We start from the raw sequence: 10,320 nt of genomic DNA, 5'->3' as shown, positions 1-10,320 counted from the left end.
TGGTTTCTTATCTAATAAACCATTTTCCCATCTCTCTTCTTTAATTGCTGTGTCACGTCATCTTTTTGCTTAGTTGACACTCCAATTGATGAATATAAAAACCATCGTTTCATGGTTGGAAGTGGTTTTACTTATATTACCGCTGCACTTGTAGTACATCAGTTGGTATGCTGCTCATTATAAAAATTCACGTTCAGGCTTGATGTAAGGTGATTGGCCTTTGTTTATAAAAGTTATATTTTATAAAGTGTATCGCACTGTTTGTATTTATCAAATGGCCTATTAGCTCAGTTGGTTAGATCGTCGTGCTAATAACCTGAAGGTCGCAGGTTCGAGACCTGCATGGGCCAGGACTTTATTTTTGTTTCTTTTTATTTTTTAACTCTATTCTTTTTAATTTTTACCTCCTTTATTTACCCTCTGTCTTCTACTGCTGTTTTTTCCCTCTATTTTACTTTCAGTTTTGTACCACGTCCCCTTTGTTTACATGGATTTTGTTTTTGTTTCTATTTATTTTTTTATCTCTATTCTTTCTATTTTTTTTACCTCTATTTACTTTCTATTTTGTACCACGCTGACTCCTTTATTTACCCTCTGTTTTCTACTGCTGTTTTTTTTTCGCTCTATTTTACTTTCAGTTTTGTACCACGTCCCCTTTGTTTACTTTATGTTTTTTTCCTATTTCCTCTGTGTACTTTCTATTTTTTCGGTTTCCTATGTGTACTTTCTGTTTTATATAACATTCCCTTTGTTTACTTTCCGTTTCCTATTTACTTTACACCATCCATTTTGTTATAGCGGAACGAATAGAAAAAAAATTTATTTGCTCCTACCAATATATATATAAACATAAAAAATCATAAAAAAATGGAACAAAGATCACCTTAAAACGGTGAGTGTTGAGTGGCATGTAAAAATAGCCTAGGTCCTCAATAATATTAACTAAAAAGCGTTTTATACCTATTTTCTCTACTATGCGATCATATATTATTTTTTCCTTTGTTTACTTTTTTGTTTTGCACTACTGTTTCCTCTACTATAATACTGGATAATTATACATTATTTGACCTCCTGGACGAGCCATTGTAATGTTTTTTGATTCTTTTTTATTTATGTTTTCTACTACTTTTTTTTCCATATTATATAATTATAGATTTATACTCTCTCCGCCCTATAATATAAGGGATTCAAGCGACTTTAAAATAAGAAGACTAACAAAAGACCACCTTGCCCCTCGCTAATCAGGATGGAGAGAGTAGTTGAGTTGTTATTTTCTTTAATTAATGCTGGTTGTCTTAGGTGACGCTAAGTATAAAAGGGATCTCAATACTTAACAAAAAAGACAGAGGAGAGAATGGATTGAGGACACATAATACCTTGTGTTTATGTATAGATTTTGAACTTTTGATCTTTTCTATTACAGGACGGAGGGGATATTTGAGATGCCGATTTACAGTGTTGATGTCATGGAGAAGTTAATCAATGTGTTCATGCTAGAGAGGTTTTTTTGTTTCCTTTTGTTTACTTTCTATTTTGTACTGCTGTTTTCTCTACTATACAAGTTAATTATATATTATTTTACCTACCTACCTGCATGAGCCATTTCAATGTTTGCCGTTTACTTTTCTTTTTTACATGTTTTCTACTACTGTTTTTCCTTCTAGGTAATTACATATTATGTTTGACATACCGATTTACATTACATTACTTCTATCATGGAGAAGTTAATCAATGTATTCATGGTAGAGAATTGAACTTTAGGTTTTACCGCATTGAGCCATGTGTTGTCTGCTCATTGCAAAAGGGACTTCAGACTGTGATGGGTCTTGCATGATCTGGTCCTTCAGCTCCTCCTACTGCATGCCTGCTTCATTTGGCATAGGTAGAAACACTCTCCATATGGCACTGCTTCGATAACAACTGTGAAGAGAATGAACTGCAGTCTGAATTCTTGTTGAAAGTCTTTCACCGTTCAGTCTAATTCGCATTGAATAATCATTGTATCACACCTCATAGAATGCTGCAACTGCAACCATTTAGACGTAGATTGATCCAGAGCAACACAGTTCAAGAACTACAAACATCTAGCTAATCAACTCTGAAAATTTGAATTATAGCCAAGCTAACTTTAAAACTTAGAATTAGAATTGGTTGGGGTGTGCCAGGCCTGGCCAACAGTGCAACGGCTAGGCGACACTTGAGAAACCTAGTAGCAAGCTACTATAGTGGATCCTCCCCCATAAAAAATAAATTTAATATCACTGTGAGACGATGTCTCACATACCAGATATTAAACTGATAAGAACAGATACTACACTTGATCTTAGCCAAAAGGCCGAGAAAGGTATGATTTGGCTAGAAGCCCTGTGTCACCTTATATAGTGAGTCTACGCCGCCATGCTTCTTGGTTAGGCGAGCTGGTACTAAACGGGTGAACCGGCTGCAAGCTCCATGGCGGCCATATGTAATAATGGGCCTTCTCTACTTAATTAGGCTCACTAATCCTCCAAGAAAAGTACTAGTTAGGCCCGCCATTAGGACTCATCGAAGCCTCCTAACGCATCGGTCCGAAGGTGCTTGCTTTTCTTTTCTTTTTTTTTTCCTTTCCCAAGTAATAGTATTCTATATGAATTACTATTATATTCATTAAACTAGCGATATTTTACCATTCATTGACATAAACATTCAAGAAACTCTCAAGTTGGTAAGGACGGAACCTTACTTAAACAGGGCGTAATAGCATGTGCATATTTGCTACTACACCTAATACTAAAAGGAGAGATTTTATTTCTCTAAATTTTGATCCATCACACTCTTCCTCCCCGTCTCTGTGTCCCTCCACTCCTCCTATTTTACTAAGAATAGTGGTACATGATAAATTCAATATTAGAGTTCTAATTGGTTTGTTATCCCATCTGTGATCTGAACTCATGAGTCACACTCGTATGAGTTAGTATAGCACGTATCAAGCTAAATAACAGAGTTATACTCTAAAATGTATTAGCACATATGAGGCAGAGGTGCATATTTTGTTGCAACACATAGGTAGTTTTACTTGAAAATAATAAATATTATGATTTTTAAGCATCTGTCAAGATGGCCGAGTTGGTCTAAGGCGCCAGTTTCAGGTACTGGTCCGAAAGGGCATGGGTTCGAATCCCATTCTTGACATGTTTTTTGTTTTCAGCACTGGTCTGCTTTCTTTTCCTGTTTTTTCTTCTCAGTTTTCAGTACAGGTCTGCTTTCTTTGCTGAATGGACATGTTTTTTTTTCAGATTCAGGGTGCGTTTAGATCAAAATTTTTTTTGGATTTTGGCACTGTAGCATTTCGATTGTATTTGGTAATTAGTGTCTAATTATGGACTAATTAGGTTTAAAAGTTTTGTCTCGCGATTTCTCGACCAACTGTGTAATTAGTTTTTTTTTGTCTATATTTAGTACTCGTGCCGCAAGATTCGATGTGACAGTTACTATGCAAAATTTTTTGGCAACTAAACAGGGCCTCAGTGCAGGTCAGCTTTCTTTGCTTAATACATGGTCAAACCTTTTCTTTATATAATATATAAAAAACTTACTTTGTTTAATATTATTTTGTGGGAGGAAATACATATGCTTGGACTTGGTACAAGTTCACACTTCTGTGTATTCCATTCCAGAAATTATACATAGCAGTACAGCTTGGAAAGGTTTGCAGTTTTCTTTCGTGACACCTTGAACTCGGCACACCCGGAGAGCTATCCAAGTACTGTCCCGTCCCGGAAATCTACAGGGAAACATTGAGCTGGAAGCAGTTATAACAGCTCTAAGAAACAGCCTGCTTGCGTGTCTGTCTTGTGTGGATTTATAGGAAACCGGTGCCTTGTTGCATCAGGATCAGCTAAAGTGTAATTTACTTTGTGCAACCCGTGTTCACAGCTTTAAGAATGTGAGTGAGTTTTGAACAATCTCAAGATGATATTTAAATACATGATTATCTTTTGCATGAGTAAGCATGCATGGCAGCTTATACCCTAGTGCCGGTTGCTGTCATTTCTGGCCTTTGTGTTATTCACCATTAATTTGACTTGTGAACACTTATGAATTGTGAGCTCAACTGCGCAAATCTCATGTTCATGGCTTAAGCCGGCACATTATAAGTTAGAGCAGATTAAAATTCACTTTACAAGGATCCTATGCCTGTTGTTGAGCCACATTCCATGTGCATATTAACAGTGGCCTGTGGCCATCTCATCTTTTATTATTTTCAAATACAAACATGAATTGTACGAATAATTCATCGGCGTCCGTCCATCCTGAGGCCACTTTTCGGGCCTGCGCGTACAAGTCCAACAGGCCTGCTTACTGTCTATGTGGTATGAACCCGCTAGGGTGAATCCCAATCTTTCGACGAGAGAAGGTGGATAACTCGATTTGGGGATGGAGATGACGTTCATGGCCCGACTATAACCATCCAAGGATGCTGCGCCTTAGCAACCGATACACCACCTCCAATGGCCGTCGTGATCTTGTAGAGCACGATTAACCAAACCACTAGGGTAATTCCTGCAAGCAATCGACGAACAAGCAAGAACAAGTAGAACAAGCAACTCAATTGCAAATATGGAGGTGAAAAACCAATCTAAACTCACAAAGTTGGGGTTCTGAATCAAGTAGAACGGATGGTCTAGTCAACACACGCGTCTACAAGGAAGTAGCAATGGCTAAACTTTCAACAAAACAAAACCCAATCTATTTGTGGCGGCTCTAATCCTTATTAATACCTAAGAGGACGACCAGGGGGTCTTGGTGTCATGCTCCAACCCAAGAACACGTCCTTATTGGACCCGACTTGATAGAAGGCCCATCGGAATAAAATAAGGCGACGCAGCACCTTTGATAGAAAAATCTCTCGGTAGTAATTTTATCATTGCGGACGCCTTAGGCAAGATATAGACATGAGTCCGAATCCGTATGAAAATAGACTTCATAAGGATTCCATGGAGTACTTGAACTCCCAAAACGGAGTCCGGATGAGGTCGTGGCGGCCGTCGCAAGTTGGTACAGTGTTGCAGTCCAAATCTAGCCCCAAAACGTGTTGGATTTGATCTCTTTCTTTCCTTGGGCCAAAAGTGGCGTGGTGTCCTAGTGGAGGACGTTGGGAATACTTGTACTTGGGTCCCAATCAACTTCTTTGGTCCTCCATGCCTTCCGTGTGTCTTTAACACTCCTTTTGATCCATGTTTGTATTTTTGAAAATGACAATGAACACACATCATGGTGCAGCATCAATTCATCAAATGTATCAAATACAATCATGGTAAAGGATTGTTTCACCTATGAATCAAAAGTTACTAATGTGGTTGTATCCAGGCATATGATGTCCTCATCATTCTCCCCTTCTTGGCCGCAAGTCGTCCTCGACTTGCTCCAATGGCATTCAAAAGTGCTTGCTTTGATGTTGGAACACAAAGCGATGGCTATGCTGCACGACCACAACCAGCAATGCTCCGTTTCTTTAGGATTACCCCGTTGCATATGGGAAAAACTAGGAAAACTTTGCAAGACATTATTAGTGTTAGTGCAGCCCCCTATTCATTCATGGTATTGTAGCCCATAAGGATATTTCAAATTAGAGCAAATATAAACTTTATGCACCAAATATTCTACTTTGTTGTCGTATTTGCCAATTGCATGAAGTGAACATTGATTAAAACTTGGCAAACCAGAATCAAATTTAAGTTTCTCTTTTGGAGAATTTAGATTACATAGAATATCAAATTCAATATAACCTAAAGTATTTAAAGAGGACAACATATTCAGTTCATCTTGTGCACAAGTAATATGATGAAAAATCTTTTCTTCAGCACATTTGTATGGTTCCAAGCCAAAAGTATCACACTTATTCGCTACTTGTGGCATAGGAGTAAAAGAATCATCAGCACATAAGTCCTCTTTATCACAAGGAATAAGAAGTAATTTATTTTGTGATGAAGGAAAATCAGCAGTGGGTTCCACTATTTGTTGCTCTTCATTAGCATGTAGAGTGGATAAATTTTGGATATTATGGGTCACATCATTCTTGCAAGTATTCAAAGATAATAGACTCTCCTTTTCAGCATTGAGAGCAAGACAAAACAATTGACCAATATGTATGTATGATTTACTAATTAACAAGGTTCGAATTTCATAATTGAGCCCTCTCATGAACCTACTCATAACATCTTCCATGCTTTCATCTAATCCACCAAACATGATGCAAATATTAAAATCATGGTAGTCTTCTTTTATAGTCCTACTATCTTGCTTCAAGTTATCTAATTTTGCAAGCAAATAATCAGCATAATATGCAGGAATGAATGCATCTCTAAAAAGAAATTTGAAGTCTTCCTAAGATTCTAGAACTTTGTTGTGCCTACAAATGTGTTTCCATTCTAGCAAAGCATATTCAATCAAAATATTAGAGGCAATACAAATCTTTTGTTTCTCGGACAGGTCATGCTCATCAAATTCATTATCTACTTTTAGCTCCCAATCAATGTAAGCCAGAGGATCAAACTTACCATCATATAATGGCAAGTGTTGAATGACATCCTGAATATGAGGGTCTAGTTTCAATAGCTCAAAAATCTCCGTATCACCTACCATGATTAGTAGAAAACAAGAAACACAAAAATAATATGTATCCTCCTTTTAACTACTAGGATATGTCGGTTGTAATTCTCTCAAACTCAACTTGTTAAAACAAGCCCTTACAAGTTCTTACCAAGCCAAACAGGAGGTGACGGCATCCAACAAGTCTGCAAGAGTGGAATGAAGTGTATCGGTGCCGCAACAACAACACCTGTCAAGCTATAGTCGAAATATGTGAAGCTATAGGTGAGCAGAAGCAAGGAAGTACTAGCACCATGTTAGTCACAAAAGCAAGCCGAATAATCGTTCAATGATGGTACTGTGTTGGTCCTAGGCTAAACCATGCTAGAGACGTGAGCCTAGGCACAAAGGTAGTCACTAAAAAAGAGCAACTAGCACAGCACGAAGAAAATAACAGATTCAACCCCTTCTTTCTTCTCCTTCTCTTGTCTTTTTCTTCTTCTTCTTCTTCTTCTTCTTCTTCTTCTTCTTCTTCTTCTTCTTCTTCTTCTTCTTCTTCTTCTTTTCTTTTTTTTTTGCAGAGCCCTAAATATTTTGTTTGGTACTATGACAGCCCAAACAATAAGGCTATTACACATAGCCCCTTCGAATTCAGATTTAACAACTCTTGTTATTACAGCAGATGGGGAAATCTCTAGGAAGATTGTGGAGCACTCAGAACGATTTTTTCTTAAAGGTCAGATGCATTGGAAAGAAGACAACTTTATCTTTCCAAATTGTATTTAAACTCTCAAATCGGATATCATATGGATCCGTGGTGGCAAAAACGAAGCAAAGATGTATATGGTGATGGTGGATCTCGTGGTGACCAAAACATGATAGAACTCAAAACTCTAAAGGAATAGACACTAAGACTAGCAACTCGACACAACCGATGCAACCAAAAACTTAACAAGCCCTAACTAAGCAGTGCTAGCAAAGGCTCAAAGGGTTTATAGGATTATGGGTAAACTAATCTACTATTTTTTGGCTTATGTGTACTATAGGAAAAATTAAAAATAGTGAAGGATTCAAAGTCTCTCACCGATAAACCTTGCTCTGATTACCAACTGGTATGAACCCATGAAAGCTCTAGTTTGGTTTTGGTGAATTGATGAAACCCTAAGTGCTAACCTAGTTTATCAAGTGATCATGAGATAGGTAGCACATTCCAAGTGGTGAAGCAAATGAAGATCATGACATGATGATAGTGATGCCATGGTGATGATCAAGTGCTTGGACTTAAAAAGAAGAAAGAGAAAAACAAAAGGCTCAAGGTAAATGTATAAATGGTAGGAGCTATTTTGTTTTGATGATCGAGACACTTAGTGAGTGTGATCATATTTAGGATCGATAGCCGTACTATTAAGAGGGGTGAAACTCGTATCGAAATGCGGTTATCAAAGTGCCACTAGATGCTCTTTGCATATATATTTAGGATCTAGTGGAGTGCTAACACCCTTGAAAAATGTTTTATGAAAATATGCTAACACATGTGCACAAGGTGATACACTTGGTGGTTGGCACATTTGAGCAAGGGTTAGGAACTTCACCGGTGGAGTGTCCACCCGTAGAGTGTGGACAGTCTGATGGTGCCACTGGTGCCCTAAACTCAGGTGAACGTGGTCACTGTAAGTGACTGGATGCTAGTCTCTGAAGGACCAGCGCGTCCGGTCAGTAGCAGTAGAAGAAGTGTAGCGTTGGTCGTCGACTAGACGCTGGCGCTGAAACAACCGGACGCTGGCTGGCTGCATCTGGTCACACTGACATGGTCATGCACAGAGGAGTCACCGAGTGACCGGACGCTGGGTGTGTCCGGTCGAGCTTGACCGGACATGTTCGGTCGTGAAAAGTCATCTCTGGATGCTTACTGGAAACGACCGGACGTTGGGGTTCAGCGTCCAGTCACTTTGAGCTACAGCGTCTGGTCGTCACTTGATCGTTGAGATCGGGCGATCAATATTTGAAGAGAGGGGACACATGGCACACATCGTGTGACCGGACGCTGAGGTCCAGCGTCCGGTCACCCCGTGTTGTGTCCAATGAAGGGGTACAACGGCTCTATTTCGTGGGGGCTTCTATTTAAGCCCCATGGCCAGCTTAAGCTCACCCTCTTGGTCATTTGTATTGATATAGCAACCTTGTGAGCTTAGCCAAAGTCCTCCCACTCATCTCCATTATTGATTCATCATCTTTGTGAGATTGGGAGAGAATCCAAGTGCATTGTTTGAGTGTTTGCATCTAGAGACACTTGGTGTTCGTGTTTCACTGCGGGATTCGCTTGTTACTCTTAGTGGTTGCCGCCACCTAGACGGCTTAGAGCAGCGAGGATCATCGAGCAGAGGTTGGTGATTGTCTCTGGCTCCGATCGTGGTGATTGTGAGGGGTTCTTGACCTTTCCCCGGTGGAGAGCCAAAAGGTACTCTAGTGAATTGCTCATGGCTTGTGTGATCCTCATCTTGTGTTGGTTATGCGGCACCCTATCGAGGGTTTGGCGTGTGATGCCAATTAGCGCGTGAACCTCCAAGTGAGTGAATTGCCATAATGAGGAGTAGCTTGCCAGCAAGCAAGTGAACCTCTGTAAAAAAAATCATTGTGTTCATCATTTGATTCTGAGGTGATTGGTCTTCATTGGTATTCATTCTTGTGATTGATTGGCTCCTTCTTCAACATGGCGGTATAAACAAATTGCTCACTCTCTTTACATTATCGTAATCTAGTTGTCAAGCTCTTTAGTGTAGCTAGTTGTGAGAGCTTGTTAGTTTGGTTAGTGTGGCTCTTTAGTTAGCTTTTGAGAGCACACTAACTTAGTGTAGTGTCATAGCTATTGTGTGCATAGAAACTATATAAACTAAAATTATGGTAGGTGGCTTACATTTTTAGTAGGCTAACGCAACACTTGCTTCATCTCATAATTGTCTAACTGGTTTATTAAGTGTTTTTGTAGAATTTTTTTAATAGGCTATTCACCACCCCTCTAGTCATTGGGACCTTTCAACCCGCTAGGGTGAATCCTAATCTTTCGATGAGAGAAGGTGAATAACTCGATTTGGGGATGGAGATGATGTTCATGGCCTAACTACAACCATCCAAGGATGCTGCGCCTTAGCAACCAATACACCATCTCCAATGGCCGTCGTGATCTTGTGGAGCACGATTAACCAAACCACTAGGGTAATTCCTGCAAGCAATCGAGGAACAAGCAAGAACAAGTAGAACAAGCAACTCAATTGCAAATATGGAGGTGAAAACCAATCTGAACTCACAAAGTTGGGGTTCTGAATCAAGTAGAACGGATGGTTTAGTCAACACACGCATCTACAAGGAAGTAGCAATGGCTAAACTTTCAACAAAATAAAACCCAATTTGTTTGTGGCGGCTCTAATTCTTATTAATACCTAAGAGGATGACCAGGGGGTCTTGGTGTCATGCTCCAACCCTAGAACATGTCCTTATTGGACCCGACTTGATAGAAGGCCCATCGGGATAAAATAAGGCAACGCAGCACCTTTAACAGAAAAACCTCTCGGCAGTAATTTGATCATTGTGGATGCCTCAGGAAAGATATAGACATGAGTCTAAATCCGTATGAAAATAGACTTCATAAGGATTCCATGGAGTACTTGAACTCCCAAAACGGAGTCCGGATGAGGTCGTGGCGGCCATCGCAAGTTGGTGCAGTGTTGTAGTCCAAATCCAGCCCTAAAATGT

At 39.4% G+C, this 10,320-nt stretch overlaps 3 non-coding genes across 3 annotated transcripts; 2 read left to right on the top strand and 1 right to left on the bottom strand.

Annotated features, from left to right (window-relative positions):
* The first annotated feature begins 276 nt into the window (after positions 1 to 276).
* On the top strand, positions 277 to 350 carry TRNAI-AAU (transfer RNA isoleucine (anticodon AAU)). The gene has a single exon. It is a non-coding gene; the product is annotated as a tRNA-Ile (tRNA).
* Positions 351 to 2,151: 1,801 nt separating this feature from the next.
* Positions 2,152 to 2,348, bottom strand: LOC136478678 (U2 spliceosomal RNA). The gene has a single exon (XR_010764395.1). It is a non-coding gene; the product is annotated as a U2 spliceosomal RNA (small nuclear RNA).
* Positions 2,349 to 3,090: 742 nt separating this feature from the next.
* On the top strand, positions 3,091 to 3,171 carry TRNAL-CAG (transfer RNA leucine (anticodon CAG)). The gene has a single exon. It is a non-coding gene; the product is annotated as a tRNA-Leu (tRNA).
* The last annotated feature ends 7,149 nt before the right edge of the window (positions 3,172 to 10,320 follow it).

Source organism: Miscanthus floridulus, chromosome 8 (genome assembly GCF_019320115.1).
Source record: "Miscanthus floridulus cultivar M001 chromosome 8, ASM1932011v1, whole genome shotgun sequence".
Taxonomy (NCBI): Eukaryota; Viridiplantae; Streptophyta; class Magnoliopsida; order Poales; family Poaceae; genus Miscanthus; species Miscanthus floridulus.
Note: the sequence above shows the minus strand (reverse complement) of the source record. Positions and strands in the feature narration are given on the sequence as shown.